Raw genomic sequence first — 10,077 nt, 5'->3', positions numbered from 1 at the left:
ATAAATTCCTTTCAGAATTTCACTAAAAGGGCCTTGGGCCATTCACAGTCTCATTGGTAGAACTCTTTCGCCATCTAGTGGCCAATCCGGAGGACTCTTTTTCCTTAGCCTTCTGCTCTCAGGTCTCGCCTCAATTCAAGCAAAAGAACAAAGCAGATTCAGCCCTTTGCAGGAGTGCAGCAAATTGCCAGACATGGGAGAAACACATATTTAAATCGTGTGCTAGGAAGATATTTTGTGCAAACACACTACTTCTTATGGCAAAGGCTTTGGTGTGGTGAGCATGTGGTTGCAAATCCAGGCTCCTGATGTGCCCTGATAAATGCAATCGGGAGGAGGTGTGTTTGGGTGACTCCCTGTGTGCTAATCTGTTACACGCTGGTCCTTATGCTTTCAGCTGCTCCCCAGTTAACACTCATTAAGCATGCATGTAGTGCTTCCATCCTGAGCCTTTGCCCTGCTGTCAGAGCCCTCCGCCAGACATCTGCAGCAGAAAGAGGAGGGAAGGACCCCTTGGGTCTCCTGCTGATCTGGAACAGTCCTTCATCAACAGTCCTTTGGTACACCTCTCTGGGTTTTCCCTTTTCCTGACACTCTCATCCAAATAAAGACTGCTTCTGAAGCCTGCCTGACCCCACTTGGAATCATCTGAGTCATCCTTGGGCTGTGCTGCATTTATCCCACACATCCTGGCATTTGCTAAATGTTGCCATCAATCACAGGATGACAGCCACTACCTGACTGCTCATCACTCCTCTCATGCTAACTGCTGCTTAACTGGATGTGCCACACCTTTTGCTTTTAGCCTCTCTACCCTGGTGAGGCGAGTACAGGCAGCATGATTGGTGCCCATTGTACAGGCAAGAAAACCAAGGACGAAAATGGATGACTCTCCCCAGGTATGCAAACAGAGAGTGGTGGAGTTACGATAAAACGAAGGAGATCTGACTTGCTGTTCAATTATGCAGTGTTTGGATATTTGTTTTTTTATGGTCTCAATGAGGGGCCATTGGTTCATTAATTTTCACCACAAACACTATTGAGAACCATTAATTGCCTGTACCTGAAATAGCTGTGTGTGTGTGTGCATTTCCCTTGCCACACAAGACAATGTAGTCAGTGGGTAGAGAGAGCATTGGGCTGGAAACCAGAAAAGCTGGGTTTTTGACATGGCCACTGCCAGGCTGGGGGGCCAGGGAAGTCACAACCACAGGCTTTCATTTCCTCAGCTGTGCAATAAAGAGGAGCATTTCTGATTTGGGGCATGCGTCAATATCTTTAGCCCTGGGTCTACTCAGATAAAACAATTCAGTGAAGTTACCTTTGCCTAGTAACTAAGTATCATTAATCTGGCCAGTCTAGATTGTTCAGGTAGATTTATTGCTTTATTGATAAGGTTGGGTTTTGTTTTGTTTGTTTTTTTCTGAGTGACCTAGCCTGTTGTTGGTGCAGAATTCCATTCCCAGGTTATAAATTCCATCAGGGCAGTGATGGCAAATCGGTTTCATCTTGAGTGCCCTTCAAATCAGTGAGCAATGGCTGTCGGGAGTTCTGTTAAGGTTTCTGAGCCTATGATCTAAGGTTCTGTGGGATGGTGATTGATTAGCCATGTCTGCAGTGGGCATGGGCTGGGGAAATGTGGAGGCTGAGGGCTGTATCTGCGATCATAGTGAAGAATTTGAGAGGGCCAAGGGAAACCATGCCATGCTCACAGGCACATAGGCACTTGGGAGCAGAGCTGGGATGGGAATGAAGGCCTCCTCCCTTCAACTACTTTCCACTGAAGTCTCCCTCCTTATTGGTTGTCATGGCAATCAGGGGCCTGGAAGATGCTTTTTGATGATGATGATTGATGATGATGATGATGATGATGAGATTAATGGTGCTGCGGCAGCAGGCTCTCTGCCTGAGCAGTTGTGTATACTCCATAGATGTGTTTCTTCCTTGCTGTAGACATAAGGCTTAACACTTGACAGGAGATTGGCCAGATGCCTTTAATAAATGCTTCAAAGCTTCATGTGCTCTTTCAAATATGCCTTTCTCCTCCTGGCCAGTCCCAAGAGAGACTCCTAAAGGATGTACCTTCATAAGTGACAGGTAGCAGCCAGAGAGGACCCCAGGCTGCAGGTGGGAGGACGGAGGGGAGCCGAGGGCAGGGTGACAATGGGGCCAGCCTTCTTGGCCTCACAGAGGGGCAGCTGAATGAACAGTGATGGCTTGTGGCCTTCCAAATGGCAAAGGCATGGTCCCAGAGGCTGGCTGTGCAGGAGCTCCCCACCCAGATGGACCTGCTGTACTGTGAAGGAACATTCTGTGTTTCTTGGCTGGCAGCAAGCGCGCAGCCTATCAGCCTCCCCTGACTGCACACCCAGGGCCCTGACGGCTTTCTCACGGGGCACCCTGGAGCTTCTGCCCCAAGCAGATGCCTGGGCTTTCTTTCCCACAGAGCAGCCTTGCCTGCGGCGCTCTGTCCATCCTTCTCAGCTGGGAGGCAGCGCTGTCGTCCAGAGCTGTGCAGGGAGCCTCCCCACAGGGCCCAGGAGGGAGGATGATGCCTGGGTGGAGAAGGTGGCCTGGCTCTGGGCATAGGAGGAGACTTGTGGGGCCCATCCAGGGCCCTGGAGCCTGAGTGCCCTTTTGTTTGCCAAGAAATCAATCTACCCTTTAAAAAAGCATCCATGTTGCCAAAATCCCAGGTAAAAAGGGTGCAGCTGACATGCTGCAAGGGAGGAATTCCCCAAGCTCTGTGGGCCATGAACTGTCTCCAGGGAAGGCCTGGGCGTGGCTCATACTATAGATGGGATTCCGCCAACACACAGCCCTCTCTTTGCAGGCACACAATTCCACAGTGAGGAATAACCAAATCCAAGTCTCAGAGCCGTTAGAGAAGGGGCTCTGGATCCTGGCTTCAGGTTTAGGCAAGGCCTGGGCTTTCTGGAGCATTATGCCTTGCAATCAGTGCCTCTGGGCAAGGCCTTTCCTTCTCCTAGGATCCTCCTTGGTTCAAACGCAGGGCCTCTGATCTAACAACGGAACAGCTGTCACAGGCCCTGAGGCTGACTGGCCAAGAAGTCCAATGATAAAAGAAACCCAGTTGCTACTCCTGCTCCAAGGTACCTTGTCTTTCTTCTGCAAGACCATTCCTTTCTTTGCCACCTTTAGCATACATTCGTCAATCACGGAAGCCCCAGGAGGCCAGAAGCTTACAACACTTGCAAGGATCATCGCCACAGGGTTAGCAACCAACAGAATTTGGGTCCTGAGGGACTTTAAATCACCCTCAGAGGTGAACTTGTTATCAGTAGGCTAAGATGTGGAACTAAATTTCTGTCTCCAAGGGTTCCATGGAGGGCCTTGTAGGAGAGGAGCCAACACTCCATTGTTCAGGCTAAACTGAAGCCCAGCTACTTGAGCCATCCTTACCCTTGGGACTGGATAAGGAAATTTCTGTAAGGATTCCTGATCTAAGCTACCATGTCAGATTTTCAGATTTCTTTTTTTTTTTATTTGACCAAAAGAGAGAGAGAGAGAGCACGGCTGGGGGAGGGGCAGGCAGAGGGAGAAGCAGGCTCCCCACCAAGCAGGGAGCCTGATGCGGGGCTCAATCCCAGGACCCTGGGATCATGACCTGAGCTGAAGGCAGAGACTTAACCGACTGAGCCACCCAGGCGCCCCTCATGTCAGATTTCCTCATACACCTGGCCTTCTATCACGCATTTCTCAGCATTTTACTGTAAGGCAGAGGCTATCCTTGTGTATATAAATACTCGCTGCCACCCTCAGGAGGAAGGAAGGGTCCTCAGACAAATAAGTGAACAACCTTTTATTGAATACCTTGTTCCAGGCACTGTGCCAGGCTCAGTGTACCCTGTGGGTCCTCAGGAGGACTTTAGATGGGGCAGGGTGGAAATCAGTACAAAATGTTATGGCTGACATGTCAGAAGTAACTACTGGATTCAGTGGGGGGCACAAAGCAGGAGCCATTATTTCCTCTGTGGGGAAGGAGATGGAGGGAGGAGGGTGCAAAAGTTTCCCCCCACATGCAGTTGTTTGGGGAATGAAAGTTACAATGTGGAGCTCTTCCAGATATCTTACACCTGCTTGTCAGGCTTCTGTCCTCATGGTCACAGATGTTTCCCTGCCCAGTCTGCTGGGGACCAGCACCCAGGGCATAAATCATGTTCTTCAAGCTCCAGGGAGATGGTCAGGACAATAGATTGCCAGTATCCTAGTTTTCCACAATTATCCTAATTTCCGCTATATTTGTCCATAAGAGTAGAGCTGTCTGAAGAAAGGCCATGCCTTTGGCACAGTCTTGCCCAGGAAATCCCAAATAGATGTTTTCTTCAAGAAGAGCTATGTTTATTTAAGACACACTCCAAGTTGGGGCTACAGTACATAAATAAAAGAAAAAGAAGAAGCAACCCATCCATAGCCAGAGACCTGCCCAGGAAATCCAGCTAGGTTTGTCCAGTGGGCCACACACTTGTGATTTGACATGAAATGACTAGGGAAAAACACTCGCACTGCATGCTGCTGGGCCTACCTCACATCATCACGACAGTTTGGGTTCTCTCTGCATGATTTGGGGTAATATAGTTTTCTTTTTTTTAATTAATTAATTTTAGAGAAAGAGAGAGCGAGAACAGGAGGGAGGAGCAGAGGGAGAGAGAGTCTCAAGCACACTCCGCACTGAGCGTGGAGCCCAGTGCAAGGATTGATCCCACGACCCTGAGATCACGACCTGAGCTGAAATGATGAGTGGGACCATTAACAGACTGCGCCACCCAGGCACCCTGGGGTAATACAGTTCTTAATGATAGCATTCATTCATGTGCCCTATCCGGTAGTCATTGTATATAGTTACATTATATAGCATATATACTACCGTGGAAAAACAATGTCTAGGTACAGACAATAATTCACAGTTAAGGACCAAAGGCAACTTCTAGAATCCTTACCTTGCTAATCTCACTGCTCAGCGTGGATTCAGAGCAACTCAATTCTAACATGAAGTATCGGAATTGTAAGGTCAAGCTAGAGTTCATGGAGCATGCTCTCCTTTTTGCTCTTTGTTATTTTATTTAACTTATTCTTCCCTCTAGTTTGATGTCTCTGCTCTGTGCAGGCTTTGGGAAACACACATCTGCTTATTACCATCTCTGAAAGTGCTTAGAATTTACAAGCCTTGCACTTTAGAAAACCTCCGTGCCCTTTTGAGGAGGCTCTAAATCCGTCTCCACTAGTGGTTCTGACGTGCCTTATTAGGTTCAATGCGCTGCCTACGTGGACCTTAATGGGAGGTGTGAAAGCTCGGTGAGGCAGTGCCGGAATGTTTAATGCTCGCTGACCCTCGGTTACTCTGGCCTTCCGCAGTCGGCAGCCGTAGGGAGGCAGCTCCTCGCCCACGAAGCCCCCATACCTCTCCCACCAGCTGCCAGCCACGGGGCCCTAATATCAGGAACACAGGTTGCTGCCCCTCAGCCGCAAGCAGGTAGAGCCAGGAGCAAAACCCACTTTTGCTTTTACTTATTGAAGATCACGGGATCTGAGCTACATGCTGCCATTAAAAAGAACCCGTGAGTTTAAAAGCAGCAAACTATCCATTGCCACAGGTTACTTTTAAGACGTGCTTTTTGTCCTTGAGGAAGTTGCACCACCCAGGAATGATTCCTGGAGGGAGGGCGGGAGGGAGAAGGACGGGGAGCCTGCCAGGGAGGGGAGCTCCCATGGCAGGCACTTCGCACTTCAGGCTATAACTTTCGGAGAAAGGAGAACGGGGCGGCCGGTGGGTATGGCCTCCAGCCTGGCGCGGTGACTGGCTTTACACCTCAGGGCTGTAGGGTTCACTGGAGCACGGCTTAGCGCCTCGGCGGGTCAGGCTTGTCCGGCACTCTGCGGGAGGCTGGTCCCAGATACACAACTGCTCCAGGGCCTGACACCGGGTTTAGAGTGCACCATTGTATAGAATCGCAGTCGATTCAGAAGAGCTGCGTTGTACTCACCTGCCTTCACTGCATATTTGCTTGGCCCCCTCCACGTGGCCGACGCTGCCCCCAGCACGGAGACTTCAGTAGTGAACCCACTTGCCGTCATCACGGGGCTAGTGTTCTGACGGAAGCAGACAGACAAGGAACAGACGAGAAACACATTAATGTAGAATACAGCATCTGGTCGCGATCTGTGCCATAGAGAGCATAAAGCAAGGAGGGAGGATCTGAGCTGCTCTGGGTGGGGTGGCCAGGGAAGGTCTGCCGATGAGCTGCCCTTTGAACAAAGAGTCCTGAAGGGAGAGTGTGTCAGAGGGAACAGCAGGTGCTCCAGGGAAGGAGGAATCTGGCAAAGGGTGCTGTAGACATTAAAAACAGCTGATGTTGTGAAGTGCTTACTATGTGTGTAATCAAGCACTTTGCCTACCTTGTGTGCTTCTTATATGTACCATCTCATTTAATTGTCACAGGAGTCCTATGACCCAGATACAATGATTCTCCCGTTTTACAGATGATGAAACAGAGGCCGAAGGATGACCCAGTTTGCCTCAGCTCACATACTTAGGACATGGCAGCACTGAGGCTTGAGCTTGTGTCTAATCTCAGCCCAAACCCTCACGTTCCTAACCTGTAAGATCTCATGCTCCGTGCTACTGTATTGGAGGGCACTCCCAGACCCTCAGGGCTTAGTGTGGAGGCAAGAATACTTTTAAAGCTGTGTGTTGCCTGGAAGATGCTTTGCTCACCATGCAAACCACTTTCCTGTATGAATATTTTCTCTCTTACTTAGAGATATTGTTCAGGGCACCTGGGTGCCTCAGTCGGTTAAGTGTCTGCCTCTGCTCAGGTCATGATCCTGGAGTCCTGGGATCGAGATCCCGAATCGGGTTCCCTGCTCAGCGGGGAGTCTGCTTCTCCTTCTCCCTCTGCCCCTGCCCCCTGCTTGTGCTCTCTCTCTCTCTCTCACTCTCTCTCTCAAATAAGTAAACAAAATCTTAAAAAAATATATTGTTCAATCAAAGTTGCTTTTTGGGTGGCCTCTTGAGTCTTTGCTGCTTCTCTGTGGTTGCTACCAGGATGCCCATGAATGCTACTCTGATTGGCTTTCTTTCAGGGCTTCCTAGAGGTGCCAGAAAGTTGCACAGCTCTTTCAAGAACCTGACATGTGGGACTCACATGTGTAAGGCTGCTTCATTCTTATGGTAGCCCTGAGATCAGGAGTGATTATAAAAGGATAGCCATCTCGGTGAATGGTTCATTCAGCAGAACCACATGGACAGAGCACAGTTTGGTAGAAAGAACAGCAATTTGGAATCAGTAGCTTTGCAATTTTACAGAGTCAGACGAAAAAAAACTCTGCATGATCCTGAACAGATAAGTTAGTAATCCTCTTGGAGCCTCAGAGTCCTCATCTACAAAACGGGAATAATCATGCCAACTTCTTCCCAGCCTTTTCTGCATTGACAAGAGAATGTCCACAAGACAATATGCTTCTTGTAAAGACCTCCTTCATTCCTCCCCAGAAGAGAAGAGGAAACACATTAACAAACGAGGAGCCTGGGTGCAGAGCTCAATTCCTGTCTCCTAGATGTGAGAAGCCTGGATGCTATGAAATCACCCTGGAATTCATCCAGGCCCAAACGGAAGTTCTCTGTATTGGCTCTTCTACTGTCTTAGGGAGACAAATCAAGGTCATTGAAGGATATCCCTTCAGGCAGAAGTAGCACAGAGAGCACTGAGTCATGATGAGTGGGAAACCATCTCAATATATATGTTTTGGATTTAAATGATCCCAAATACAAATATACCTCTGGGTAGCTGTAGATGTGATTAGTGGTTAAGGGATGGATTTTGAGCCAATCCCTTTGAGTTCAGATCATGGTTCTGCTGCTTACTGTGTTACCTTAAGTGACTTAACTGCCATCTCGGTACCTTTAGTTCGCCCTTTGTGAAAGATGTACATGTAAAGATGAAAGATGAAAAATGTAAGATGGATAACAGTAGCCCCTACCCCAGGATTACTGTGAAATTTAATAAGCAAATGTGTACACACACAGTCCCTGACATATTAAGCAACATTTAAGTGTTGGCTGTTAGTATAAGGAAGGGACCAGGTTCAGGGGGGAAAATTCCAGGCCATGAGAAAGACGCTATCACTTAATTATCCAGGGAATGGCATTTCCTAGGAAAAGCAGTCCAAAATGTGCCAGGAAAGGCAGCTCCGCGACTGAAGATGCTTGGTGACTCTGGGTTGGGTGGGGATGAAGGTGACGCTCTGTGCCGTTCCAGTCACAGAGAGTAGGAGGGATGGTAAGTGTATGCTGCATTGTCGTTAATTAATTTCTCAAGGGCTGCAGTAATCAGGAGGCTCGTTAATGTGTTTCAGTCTGCCTTTCATTTAGAGAACCAACGAGTAGTAAATGTAAATGCGATGCACTTAGAAACCTTAGAAATCATTCAGCGCTGTAGTAGGAGGGGGGAAACCCTGCTAATGTCTCTAAGGAAAAAAAAAAAAAGGAAAAGAAAAAACCCACAAGGGCTTCTTTAATCACATGAAAGAGGAGCAATTCTAACTCAACAGCAGCAGAGGCTCCCTGTGGCTTTTCAAAATATTATCATTTGGACCTGGGTGTCCCTCTGCTCTTGTACAATGTTTAAAGATGCCATGCTCTATCCATATTGATACTCTTGCCCAGCAGGGTGCTTAATCCTGACAGGCAGATTCCAGGGGCCAGGGCTTGCTTGGTAAGGCCCCAGCAAAGGATTTGCCCTAGGCTCGTGAGGATGTGCAGCAGAAAAAGCCCCCAAGCCTCCACCTACTGGAGGCTTGGCTGGTGGGTCAGGTTGGGGGCACCGGCTGGTGACTTCTCTAATTCTTCAAGGCCAACCTCAGGGTTACATGTGCCCCCTTCACTCTAATCTTGACCTCCCCTGAGGAGGTGCTTGAAACGGTGCTGATTCCTGCTCTGACAAGTGAGGTTTCAGAGGACCTGGACCTAGTCTTCCCCGGCTCTTCCTGTTAAATAAATGAAGTGCTTAGACCAATGCCTGATAGTCAGCCCTCTATAAGTTTATTATTCTCATTGTGATTCTTATTAACTGCTGGCAGACAGAGGGCCACAGGTTTTCGGGGGTTCTGTCCCTCCAGTTTTCCACGCTGGGCTTCCTGACAATAATTGCTGTACAGGGGGTCCCAACCAGCCATAGCATCTTGCACTGTGGCTCAGCCTCCATCCTTCTTCTTTCCCCATCCTCATGGTTGATCCACTTAGGTCAGTAACACCTACTCTCGTTTTTACCCTCCCCCACTAGGGAAGAGGGCCAGGCCTGGGTCTACATGCCCCCTCTTGAGTAGGGCATGTCTCCAGTGGGCATGGAGGTTAGCCCACGGAAGGCAGAGGTGACCGAGTAATCTGTAACACACCACACTCCTCCCTGGGGAAAGCAAACATCCAGTCACTTGACACATGTACAGTCCCACTCTACCTTATCCCCACCTCTCCCAGGGGACCTTGACTATAAAACCCTCAAATGGGACCCCAACCAACCTTTCCTGAACATCTGTTGAGCACCTACTATGTGTCAAGCTCTATGCCAAGCGCTAGGGTTACAAAATGAGTAAGATATGTCTCTATCCTTAGGGAACATAAAGTCTAGGGATTAAGTCACATCCAGAAACACAACTGCAATAAATGGAAGCACAGAGGAGGGCATGTAACTCAACCCCGACTTCCTGGAGGAGATGGGGCCTGACTTGATCATTAAGGGCAAGATTCTGAAGCACACGGGTGATGTGCTCAGTTTTACATCTTATTTGCTCCTTATTGTACTACCCCAGAGGAAGCCTCCTGAGAACACTAACAAGTCAAGCTATAAAGATCATAGTTTTATACTCTGATATTCCAAGGAAATGTTTGAGCCATATTAGATCCAAGTTGCTCCTTTGTTAAACTAATTTGATAATGGGGGGCACCTGGGTGGCTCAGTTGGTTAAGGGTCTGCCTTTGGCTCAGGTCATGGTCCCAGGGTCCTGGGATCAAGCCCCTGCTCAGCAGGAATCTGCTTCTGTCTCTCCCTCTGCCCCTAC

The sequence above is a fragment of the Phoca vitulina genome, unplaced genomic scaffold, assembly GCF_004348235.1.
Source record: "Phoca vitulina isolate PV1807 unplaced genomic scaffold, GSC_HSeal_1.0 scaffold2, whole genome shotgun sequence".
In the NCBI taxonomy this organism is placed as follows: domain Eukaryota; kingdom Metazoa; phylum Chordata; class Mammalia; order Carnivora; family Phocidae; genus Phoca; species Phoca vitulina.
The sequence above is the reverse complement of the archived record's forward strand: the minus strand, read 5'-3'. Positions refer to the sequence as shown.